The 12,816-nt window shown below is 43.5% G+C and overlaps 1 protein-coding gene across 1 annotated transcript in view; it reads left to right on the top strand.

Moving 5' to 3' along the window:
- The first annotated feature begins 837 nt into the window (after positions 1–837).
- Positions 838–12,816, top strand: part of SPTBN1 (spectrin beta, non-erythrocytic 1) — a 191,144-nt gene continuing 179,165 nt past the window's right edge. The window contains exon 1 of the mRNA XM_058551239.1: positions 838–1,000. The gene's annotated coding sequence lies outside the window, so the exon portion shown is untranslated. The remainder of the gene's footprint in view (positions 1,001–12,816) is intronic.

Genomic DNA, 12,816 nt, shown 5'->3' with positions numbered 1-12,816 from the left:
ACCCCGAGGGAAAGGATGAAAAAGCACTCACAACGGAGGAAGATCTTGACTTCACCGAAGAACCACCTCCCTCCCCTCATCGCCCCAAGGTTTCCCACGGAGAAGTCACTATCGCTCTTCATCAGGCTGAGCGGAACCTATAAGGCAACACCACCTAGATCTAAAACCAAACCAGCCAACCAACGCTCTAAACCCTCCCTCAGCACGCTCTCTCCATCGCGTTCCAAACGCAAACATCGCGGGTGAAAAGAGGCTGCACAAGTCACGCAGAAAATTAAGCTGCGCCTTTCCATGGCGATAATCGAATTAGCCTCAAATTAAACGTGAAATTGGCCCTCGCCGGCTGTGGGGACAAAGCCCTCATTGTCCCTCTGCTCCGGTAGCGGCGGCGACGGTGCCCATCCTGCCCAGGCCAGCCCCGGCCAGCCCCCGCGGCAGGCGACGAGGTCCGCGCTGGGCGGGGGCAGAGCCTCGGCGGGGGAAAGCGTGGACGCGCCCCAGGATCCGCTCGCGCGCGGAGCAGGCTCTGGGTGAGCAGCTGCGGGGCTGCCAGCAGGGGCGGGGGCAGGCGAGAGGGAGCGACCGAGGGAGGGAGGAGCGGAGGAGAAAAGAGGAGAGCGGAGGGTGTGCGGGAAAGAGCATGTGCGCGCGCGTGTTGCGCGCACCCGGCGCCCGCGCCCGCGCGCTCTCTCTCCCCGCCCCTCGCCCCCTCCCTGCGCGCTCCCTCCCCTCCTCCCGCCCACCTCGCGCTCCCGCCCAGCCCCCGGAATCAGTGCAGCTGTTGCCGTGCAGGCTGCGGATTCCTCCAGTCCCTCCCTCGGCCGCCTCTCCGCCCGGAGCAAGCGCGCAGCCCCGCGCAGCAGCGCCCACTGGTCCCGTCCTGTGAGCCCCGGCCCCAGCCGCGGACAGCCCCGCGGAGTCGCCTCCCGGCCCACCCGCCCGGCCGCCAAGGAGCGGGAGGAGGACGGGACTCCGGCGCCCCCACCCCTATCCGCGGGAGGTAGGTAGGGGGCCTGAGGCTGGAAGATGCCAACTCACTGGGGCTGCCTCCCGGGCAGCGGGCGGGAGGAGGGGCGCGGGCCCAGGCCGGGAGGACGCAGCTGCCCTGCCGCTGCCTTGCGCCGGGGGAGCGGCGTGGGGGCGGGGAGGCTGCAGAGCCCGGGCGGGGGCGGCGCGGGAAGCCTGGGTCTCCAGTGCTAATTATTGCTAGGGTTATGCGGGGCAGAGGGCGGTGGGCTCTGCAGTGAGGCGGCCGCAGACCAGCGGTGCGCACCGCGGCCGCCCAGCCTCATCCCCGGGCGCAGTGGCGCCGATTCCTTCTCCCTGCGTCCGCCGCCGCCTCCCTCCAGCCAGGCGCAGCGGCCCCTGGCGCGGGGGTGGGTGCGGAGTAGGCTGCAGGGAAGGTGTATTTTCAGGTGGCCTCCCTCTAGTCCCGGCTGGTGGGGAGCGGGGCGGCGTTGACAGGGCCGGGCTCTAGGCTTAACGGTACGGGGGATGCTGCCAGGCGTGGTCCGAACTGCGCTGCGCTGCAGCTGAACCGGAGGCGGCGGCCCGGCGCCCCTCACCCCCGCCCATCCTCGCGCCCGCTCCCCCCTCCGCGGCCGCTCCCCGCCCTCCCTGTCGTCCCCACTCTCCCAGTGCTGGGCGTGAGCCGCCTCGGGGCACCGAGCCGCCGCTGCGCCCGCCCTTGAGCTCCTGCCACCCTCTCTTCAACAGGTTTGTACCAGCGCGGAGCCCCTCCGGGCCTGCCTTTGGGGTGGTAGGCTGGAAGCCCCTCTCGTCATCATTCCTCACACCACGCTCGTGGCCCTCTTTTTCGGGGGGGAGAGACTTCCCTTTGTTTTTCTGTTAGGAAAGATGCCCAGTGCTTGCCATCAGATGGGGAGGGGAAATGTGGGGATCAGTACACAAACCGTGTCCATTTTTGCAGTCAAAAGCCAGGCCCGATAGTAAGTTAGGAGAGGACGAGTGTGGGGGTGCTTCGGTGGGGGAGAAAAATGGATTCGGTGGGGTTTATTTGGGCGGGGATGTGCTTTTTTGGCAAGATGGATGGCTCACGGTGCCCTCGCCGTGATGCAGCACAATGCAGCAGTATCGCAGCCTCCCCTGGTTCTCGCTGGCGGGGCTTGGCACGGCCACTCGGCGCCTGCGGCCCCCGCCCGGCCCCACCCAGGCCCGGGGCTGCCCTTGGCCGAGACTCGGAGCTGCGTCTACCTTGTCATGCTGCTTCAGCTGGATGTGGCGTCAGGAGGACCAGGTCACCTCGCTGTGAGGGGGGAGGCTTCTCTTTGGGCTGACCCCCTTCCGCCCCGCCTGTTGGGCTATGCTCGGATGAAGGGGCGCCCTGCAGCGCTAATGCGGGCAGAAGGAGCCGGCCTGCGGCTGCGGACCGCAATCTGATCTCCGACCGAGGGACCTGAACCGTAGGGAGGGGCAGCAGGGAGGACGGGGCCCAGCGGTGTGCGGAGGCAGTGGTGCATTCGGTATTGGGAGTCGCAGCGTCTTTCTGTGGATCACCCATGATCTGTAACTACAACCCCACTATCCTTCGGTTTCTTCATATGTGAAAGTTCATGTTTATTAATTGGAGCTTCGCAGCTATGACATTACTGTACCTCGGTCTTTGGTCAATACGGAGAAGGATTTTTTCCTAGAGGAAACCATTTTTTGAAATGAAGCGATTGATATATTTTAGTTTTTGTGTCCTTGAGGCATTTCTAAAAATACTGACATTCAGTAGATTGTTTTAAAAGGAACCTATTTTTTGATGGATAGTAAATGGTTTCTTTAACCTGTATTTGCTTTGTTTTTATTGTTTGCTTTTTCTGTAAATCAAGTACAATTACATATTTGGATTCTTTATTAAGGATTATTAGGTAAATGAGTGTCATAATTGATGGTAAGTACTCAGATTGATTTAGATAGGCAAGTTGTCTCCAGTTATGACTAATGGGATTGTGATGGTAACTGACTGCGTTTATGTTTGTTTATATGTATTTTTCGTATAAATATTTTTTGCAGATGTGGCTGGGGAGGGGGTTGAGAAAGGCAGACCCCCAAGGCCGCTGTGGCTGTTATCTGGTCAGAAGGAGATGGTTCCCTATGTCTTGTTTAGTCTAGACTAGTACACAGGGAATTTTTCTTCTAAATGCCACTTCGACAATTCATTTATTCAGTGTGGAATGGCAAATGAGATGCATTTCAAATGTCACCCCAGCTCTTCTAAAATGTATAGGTGAAAAAGAGAATTTAGTATTCTAACTGGAAGGGAAGGTCAGTGTTGTAAAGCAAGGGCGTGTCTACTTTTATTTTTTAAATCTCTAATGAATCCAAATTAGTGGCATTTGATTTTATGTGGCTCTGCAGAGTAGAACTGAATGCAAATTGTGTGGTTTATGTGCATTATTTTGAGTTTCTCTGATAGAGGGCCATTAAAATGTAGAACTTTTTGGGTTTGGCCTTCATTGTTGTGCTGGTTGTATAAAATCATGTTGCATAAAGATGTTTGGGAGTACTGTTCCCATGGATTATCCAGACATTTTGGATTTACTACTGTGTTGTAAGAAAATATCCTGTGTTGATGTCACAGGAGGTTTAGCTGTTCTGACTTACACACCAGCTGCAGAATTCTGTTAGATTAAGCTCTTTGTAATTCTGTGTCTCTGAACTGACCAAAACCTTCAACTGAGAGGATGAGAAGCGTTGCGGCAGTGAAGAAACTGCCAGCGCCTGGTCATCTTCTGTTGTGCAGGCTTTCTGTGAAGAGCATCTCTTGGGTGAGACTAGTAACAACTGTCTGAGATGTTGTAGGAGCTAGTGAGAAGGCCTCACTCTCTACTTGTGACACATTCTTAGCAGAGACTTGGCATTGGCAGAGTTTCCTTGGAAGAGTTTGAGTGGTTATTTTGCCTTGCTGTTTGAAAGTATGGCTTTACACGTGGAAGAACTATTTTGAGATGGAAGGATTTTACTACCACTAAACAAAGATAGACATGAGGAGTGGAAGTTATTCCATGTGGTGGTTGTTGAAATAAGTTTTTCATTTTAAGAGCATATTCTTAGAATTTTAAAGCCCAATGCATGTATTTTTCACATGCAGTGATGTGATGCTCCTTTAATTATGTTGGGCCCTGACTGCCATCTGCATTATAATCGGGCTTTAATGTTCTGTGGATTTCCGTATGGCAGTCCTGGTTTCTTCCTTGAGACTATTGGGAATGTAAACCATTCTTCCGTAGGGAAAGGATTAATACCTCTGCTGGAAAAGCTACTTTTGTAGGTCTGTGGAGGTGAGTAAAACATCTCATGAATTTCTCTTATAAGTTATCAGTCTTCGCTGTTTCTCAAAGCACCTTTTCTTTGCAAAAGACCTAGTTTAGTACTCTTGATTTTTCTGTTAACAGTTGTCCTGTATCCAAGTTTATGTAGTGTAGGAATAACATCATCAATCTTTTTACCTTGCTGGGTAAAATGAAATTATCCCAATTACATTCACCCATACTTCTATTTTTAAACATCACTGGAGAAGGCATTTTTATAATGTCTCTTGCTATCATAGTGAGGTTCCTGGACCAGCAGCATCAGGACAGGATCACTTGGGAGCTTCTTATAAATGCAGATTCTTAGAGGCCCCAACTCAGATCTATCCAATCAGAATTTGCATTTTAACAAGACCTGTAATCAGAATAAGTGGTTTGTATTCACATTAAATTGAGAAACTGCTCTACTCCTTCAGCTAAGGGACTTCTATATCAAAAGATTCCTTCTAGTATCTTACTTTTGTCTTTTCTTTTGCTGAAGTATCCACACATTTTTTTCCTTGTGTCACTAAGTAGTGTTGAAGAAAATGATGCCCTCACTGTAAATTATTTAATATAGAAATACTTTATAAGGTTCTTCTTTAATCTTTTGGTGGAAGAGTCCTATTTATTATAGTTTATTTAGATTAATCGTTTTTTTGGTTCTTTTCTAAAACACCTCTAAAGTTGAAAAACAACCCCCCTACCCCCCCCCCCCCCCGCCCCCCAACCTGGCTGGAGAAGAGGGCATTGACTTTGACACAGCAGGACTGGAGGCCAGGAAGCTAAACCTCTGAGCACAGGGTCCCGTCTACCTCCTCTGCTCTCTTCTGGCATCTTGTTCTCTGTCATCAGCTATTTCTCCTGGTATATTTAATGTCCTGCCTTTCTGGTCCATTATTTTCTTAAAGTTGTTTTCTATTAAGTGATTTGCCTATACAAAATAATGCTCATAAAAGATATGTTACAGAATCACAAACGAGTGGGCACTCAGGCAGCCACCACCTAGTTCGAGAAGAACCTTATACACTGAGTTCCTTGTGTGCCCCTCTGTCATCCCATCTGAAGCAACTACTGTCCTGAATTTTGTGCTTATCATTCCCTTGCTCTTCTTTATGGGTTATCCTTTTAAAAATTCTTATTTAATTTTGTACATTTTTGAACTTCATGTAAGTGAAATTATTCTTTATGTATTTTTCTGTGACTTGCACTTTTAGATTAACATTATGTTCCTGAGACTCATTCATTTTATTGCTGTATTTCATTCATTTTCACTGCTATATAGTATTGCATATGGCTTATTTGTTCCTTCTACTGTAGATGGAGATGTGGGTTGATTCCAGTTGTTTGCTATTATACAAAGGCAGCTGTGGACAGGTCTTCTACATGTCTCTTGGTACACATGTGGAGATACACACACATGCCACACACACATTATCTATTTCTCAGGAATGAAATTTGCTGGATCATACAGTATGTGCATCATCAACCTTCTAGATAATTCCAGACTGTTTTCCCAAAGAGATTGTACCAATTGTATTCCTACTAGTAGTGTGTGTGTTAGACTTGTTCTACGACCTTGCCAGTACTTCATTTACCAGACTTTAAAATGTTGTCCAGTTGATATTTGTGAAATGTTATCTCATTGTGTTTTTTATTTGCAATTTCCCTGATTGTTGAGGTTAAGTATCTATTTATATTATTGGGCATTTATGTTCCTTCTTTTGTGAAGTCCCTGTTTAGTCTTTTGCCTGTTGATCTTTTAGATTTTTTTTGTTATTGATTTGTAGGAGTTCTTTATGTAGATTGCCTGCTAATCCCTTGTGGGTTGTGTGTGTTGCAAAAATTACCTCCCAGTTTGTGTTTGTTTTCTAAAACTGTGGTTTCATTTGATGAATAGTCATTCATAATTTCAGTAGAGTCATAATTAGTTTTTGTCCTTTATGGTTTGTGTGGATGATTTTGTTGTTGTAGAAAAATGTTCCTTAGTTTGGAAAGAGCATGGGTTTTGGAGTCAAACAGATCTGGGCTCAAATCCTAATCCTACTGTATGCTAGCCACGTGGCCAGAGCTAGGTTCTGGCCTTGAGCTGGTTCATTACTCTTAGCACCACAGTTTCCTTGTGAGTAAAATTAAAATAATACTACTTCTTCCCACAATAGTGAGACAGCAGTGCATAGTGCTAGGCACATGGTAGGTGTGCAGCTGATGACAGTTCCATTCCTTTCTCCTTGGACTACCTATGCTGTAGGAGCCACTGACCCCTTTGGGAATGCTGTCCGAAAATTACCTTGACATTTTTATATCAAAAGAGTTATTAAACAGCTTATTCTTTTATTTTTTAAAAGGCTGTGTTAGAATGGAATTTACATATTGATTAACACAGTCTGTGTAAGACCACTTATTGGAAACCGTTTGTCAGTTCAGGTTCCTTTTCTTGAAAGTAGTGTAATTACAATTCTTTCCACCAAGAAGCACGTATACTAATGTTCTCCCTTTGCTGCTACTCTAAGATTACTTTGCAATATTGTTTTTGATGCAGTAAATATTTATTGGAGACCTTCTCTTGCCAGGGCTTGAAATTGGGTTGGGTGATGGTGGTGTGGGTTGGCTTAAAGTTGAATAAGAATTAGTTCCTAGGGCCGACCCCGTGGCTTAGCGGTTAAGTGCGCGTGCTCCACTGCTGGTGGCCCGGGTTCAGATCCTGGGCGCGCACCCATGCACGGCTTCTCCGGCCATGCTAAGGCCACGTCCCACATACAGCAACTAGAAGGATGTGCAGCTATGACATACAACAATCTACTGGGGCTTTGGGGGGATAAATAAATAAAATTAAAAAAAAAAAAAAAGAATTAGTTCCTAAATCCGAGGACTATATACTCTGCCAGATAGAATATACTCTGTAAATGTACACAGATGATAAAAGACCTTTTACTGACCAGGTGTATGACTTTGGCAAGCCATTAATCCTTCTGGTCTCATATCTAAATTTATAAGATGAAAAACTTAGATGAAATCATAGTGGGGTTAAAACCTGGCACATGGACACCACTCCCCCTGTCCCTAGCAGATGTGGAAAATCAGCCATGGTACTCTTTTTCCGCTGAGCTGAGATAGAGCCTCAGTAACACTCTCAATACAGTGTCCTAGGCAGTAACTACCAGTTGATTGGATCTGGCACTTAGTTTTTAAGATCCTGTACATCTCTAAAATTCTGTGATGGTAAGATAATTGTGTAACACAACACTTCGGCAATGTTTCAAATACAGTGGAACAGGAAGAAACTAGAAGCAAAGAGACAGGAAAGAGGTTATTGTGGAGGCCCAGAGGTTAAGGGAGCAAGTTATGGTGGTGGCCAAGGGAATGAGAAGGAGGCGGGGATGGGAGAAAGGTTGTGAAGGCCCAATCCTGTGCCAGCTGTTTGTAGGGTGAATAGATGGGAGGTGGACCTAAATGGATGAGGAGCTAAGGTGATAAAGGTTTCAAATTTGGGTGATGACAAAGAACGTGGTCGGTGATGATGAGAGAAAAAGACAAGTTAAGGGGAAGAGTGGATATCTGGTAGGGAAGAGATTCAGTTTTGTCTTTAAACGTGAAATTTGAGGTTCTAGCAGAACCCTTAGTGGAGATAATATTCAAGAGGTTGAAGGAGACAGGTCAGGGCTAGTGTGGCGGGTAGGAGGCTGTTGGATGCAGGGGTCTCAAGCTTTGTGCTCTGAATTTACACAGCCTGGTCACTCGCTAAGTGACCTTGGGCAAAATGCCTTGACTTCTCTGTGTGCTTCAGTATCTTCATCTGCAAAATGGTATTGATGATTCCTATCACAAAGGATTATTAAAGCTAAGTGAGATAATCCAGTGCCCATCATAATACATTTTAATTATCATAAAACATGGAATTTTTGCTTAGTGTGTTTCATTGTTATGCTTTCAAATAAGTAATTTGATTTATTCAGAGAAGGTGCATTCCAGTAAACAATACCATCATTCAGGTAAATAATGCTAAGTTTGGTCTATGTTAAACTTGTCCCTATGTATCATATCTAAAATTAGGAAAGACAAACCTGTTTAATATTCATTTTTAACAAACAAAACACTAAAACCCTAGAATTTGGGGAAAGGATAGGAACAGATTGTTTATAAAAGGAGAAATCGAGGAAGCCAATAACTATATTAAATTGTTCAAACTCACCAGTAATATGAAACACAAATTAAAACAATTAGATTAATTTTTCTGCTTAAATCTCTCTGGGACGCTGTGAGATGGGAGCTCTGCATTACTTTTTGGGAGAATATTTGGATTAATACAAACTTTGTGGAAAACAGTGGGCTATATATATAACAGAAACCTTAAATGTTTGTATCTTTTGGACTGAAATCCCACTTGTAGTTCTCTAACCTAAGGAAAGAATTAAAAATAAGGACAGAGGTTTTTATTTATTTATTTATTTATTTAGTGAGGAAGATCAGCCCTGAGCTAACATCCGTGCTAATCCTCCTCTTTTTTCATTGAGAAAGACCGGCTCTGAGCTAACATCTATTGCCAGTCCTCCTCCTTTTTTTTTTCCCCCAAAGCCCCAGTAGATAGTTGTATGTCATAGTTGCACATCCTTCTAGTTGCTGTATGTGGGACGCGGCCTCAGCATGGTCGGAGAAGCGGTGTGTCGGTGCACGCCTGGGATCCAAACCCGGCCGCCAGTAGCGGAGCGCGTGCACTTAACCGCTAAGCCACGGGGCCGGCCCCAGGACAGAGGTTTTTAAACAAGGATTTTCTTAGCAGTATAAATAGTGAAAAAGCAAATAGGGCATAATCAAATAAATTATGGCACAGGCATAGGATGGAATTCAATTTAGTGCTTAAAATAATGGTTTGTTAGAGTATTACTGAAATGGGAAAATGCTAACAATATAATATTCAGTGGAAAAATTGTATGCAAAGCTGTATGATATGGTATAACTCTAGTTTTGTTATGTTACATAAAAGACTGGAAGGAAATACATTAAAATGTTTGGATGGTGAGTTGATGGGTGATTTCCTTTCTTGTATGAAAGGAAATTCCTATGACTTAATGTTTCTTATTTTGAGTTTTGAATTATTGTACAAATAGAAAGAGTACAGTAAATAATATAGTAGACTACCATGAGGACCATTTTTTTAATCAAAAAAGCAGTCAACACTTTAATTTTGAAAAAAGGAAAGAAAAAAGCAGATCTGACGAACTGTAGATCATTATTAAATTCCAAAAGATTGTCATATCTAACCTCCTCTGCGCTTTTCTAAGAGCAGTGGAAAAACAAGTAAGCCGGCATTTTAAGGTATAGGTGTGAGAGAGAAGTAGAGCTTTCAGATGTAATAGAATGCTAACTTGCCTCTCTCCACTAACCTAGGTCAGCTTAAAAAGTAGGGGAGACTAGGATTCTTGAGTATTTCCAAACTGCACACTTGTGTGGAGAGCAGTGGAATTCTGTGATGTACTTGTTCTCACTTGTGGAAGCCCAAACACTGCTGCTGGAGCTAATTTTGTAACCATTAGACCATCGTATTTCATTGGAATTGGTCCGAAATGTAGATGAAATTCCAAGTGAAAATTTTAAAATAAAAATGACTCCAGATTTAGATTACTTCCAAAGAATGGTTTCTCAGCATTTGGGAATATGGTAGGCTAAGAGTGGGAGGAAGCAATTTTAATGATATCCTTCCTTTTTTGTGTGAAAGGATATTCTTATGTAACATTCTATATAGAATTTTGTGTGCATGTGTGTGATATCTCTTTTATCTATTCTGTCACATAGGTGAGAAAGGGAGATGTGTGTGTGATTGACTAATCTCTACCATGAAGGGAGAGAAAGGGCTATTTTAAGACTTTTTAAATGGGGAATTTATAGAGAGAATATTCTGAAGGTGAATCCCAGGAATGAGTCACATGGTCCTTAGCCAGTGGAAATGTTTGGGAGGAAATAGTACTTTCTGTTTTATGGTCCGATTCCCTAACTGTATTGGTACCTTGTAAAATGTAGCTTATAAAAATGAGCTATTTTACTTCCGTGAATTTTGTATTTTTTCCTTCATGAACTTAACAGTTGATTGAGGAGGGTTTCGGGTTAAGTGTGCTTCCAGATATGACACTAAGATGCTGTAATTTCAAGGTTGCTTTAAAATTGACCCTTGTTTATAGGCGTCATAATTCCATTCTTAGCAAACTCTAAACTCTGAGAGTGAAGAACCATTCGACATCTGTCCTGTAGAATCTAGAATTCCCTGCTGTTTCTGATCTTTAACATGTAAACTTGAAGCCATTAGTTAGGCAGTAAAATCTGTATTAGAACATAACTATAGATTTTTACCCAACAGATGAACTAAGAATGAAATTTAGAATGACATAAAAATATAATAGAATGTATGCTTTTGAAGTATGTGTGTGTAATTAAATATGTCTTTGCTTAGAAAGTCCATTAACTTAATAGTGATTATCTCTGGGTGATGGGATTGTGGAAGAATTCTAATTTCATCTCTCCATATTTTCCAAATTTTGGAAAATACTTAATAAACTCTTGCTCTTTATCAAAAATATCGTAACATTTACCATAATACACCTCATTTTAGCTGGATAAAAACTAATAAGTAAAATGATTAATTGGCTAAATATACCCTCTGCTGTTCAATTTGTTTTGTACCAGAACTTATGGGAAAGCAGTACTAATACTGAAGATGTAAAGAACATTGAAATTTTGAAAAGATTTTTCGATTCCTCATTTAAATGTGCATTTTGTTAGAGCCTTGGCATTTCATTACTTCTGTGGGAGTGTGGGAAAAGATGTAGGAACTGGGCCACAAGGAAGCCTGACAGAAATGTCCTCCAGGAGGAGATGAGCCTCTGTGGCTACTGCCTGTGGCTCTGGATGAAGTTTCTTGTTGTTTCCCCACCCTCTTGGGTGGCTGTTTCAGGAATAATTTTTGTCCTAGTGTGTTTGCCTCAAGGCCAGATCTAAACATTGAAGGGCTGCACATTTTTCTGGAATGTTCTTCACCAGCTGTACAGTCTTTGGGATTGGGTAATACATGTTCTTATCATGGTTAGCACCCCTCCCCTCCTTTTTGGCCCTTTTATCTTATTTATTTAGAGGAGAAAGAAAACCTAGATTCTTCCCTAAAACAATGCTTATTTATTTTGTTCTGTGATGTTTAAACATTTTCCGTTGTATTTTTTAACCTGTAGCATAGGCGTGCTTTTATAGTGAGTACAGTAGTCTTAAAAGTTAAAAATCTTCATTTTTTGACCTTCTTAGTATCCCTGAATTTTTGACAGTGTTTGCTAATATATACAGTGCGTATAGTTTTTTTCTGAATGGTTTATGAAGAATATATACTTTCATAGAGGTATAAATTAGCATAAAATCATCATAACAAAAACTTTAAAATAACATTTTTTTTTTTTTTTGAGGAAGATCAGCCCTGAGCTAACATCCATGCTAATCCTCCTCTTTTTGCTGAGGAAGACTGGCTCTGAGCTAACATCTATTGCCAATCTTCCTCCTTTTTGTTCCCCAAAGCCCCAGCAGATAGTTGTATGTCATAGTTGCACATCCTTCTAGTTGCTGTATGTGGGACGCGGCCTCAGCATGGCCAGAGAAGCGGTGCGTCGGTGCACGCCTGGATCCGAACCGGGCTGCCAGCAGTGGAGCGCGCGCACTTAACCGCTAAGCCACGGGGCCAGCCCTAAAATAACGTTTGTATTACAAAAATAATACATTTTTATTTTGTAGTTTATTATAGATCATATGGAAAATAAAAATGAACACAAAGAAGAAAATGAAAATCACTGGACATTCAGTGACCCCAGAAACATGCAGTTAAGATTTTGGCGTTTATCCTTTAAACCTTTTTTCCCCTGTGCACGTATCTGTTTATCTCACAAATAAGGGCCAATTCTCAAATCTTAGGCTAAAGATGTAAAGTTTTGACAGTCTAAATAATCACTTGATGTTGTTTATCACTCTTCGAGTTTACACATGTAGCATGGCAAAACATAAAGTCTTATTATTGGTCATATTTAAAGCTATGACATGGATACTGTCTGTTGCCCTGAGCTGTTTTTAGTGGTGGGGCTGTTAAGCAAAAACGGTGAAGAAACAGAGAATCCAAAATTTGCTTATTATAGATACTTGTTTGAAAAAAATCTTTTTACAGTGGAAAAATACTAGAAATTAAGTTCTCATTAGATAATGTGTGGTTTCTGTTTTGTTTTGAAAGGAATTCCCATCAGAGTTGCATTAATTCCCTTGAGAGATATCTCCATATGCTTCGGACAACATCTAATTTTACTTTTGTCTTCAGATTTCAGAGAGCTACTCCATAACTTGTTGCAAATGGAATGGATGTGGTTATTATAATCTTGGTCTTAAATGTAATAAATTTTACTGGGCAGGGTTTGGTTGTAACTGTTGAAAGCATACACTGGAGCTCAACTTTCTTAGGGTCATGGTATAGCTGAATTCTTTAAAATTCTATCTTTGGATC

This window comes from Diceros bicornis, chromosome 12, assembly GCF_020826845.1.
Source record: "Diceros bicornis minor isolate mBicDic1 chromosome 12, mDicBic1.mat.cur, whole genome shotgun sequence".
NCBI classification, from domain to species: domain Eukaryota; kingdom Metazoa; phylum Chordata; class Mammalia; order Perissodactyla; family Rhinocerotidae; genus Diceros; species Diceros bicornis.
This window is presented reverse-complemented; position numbering and strand designations above follow the sequence as displayed.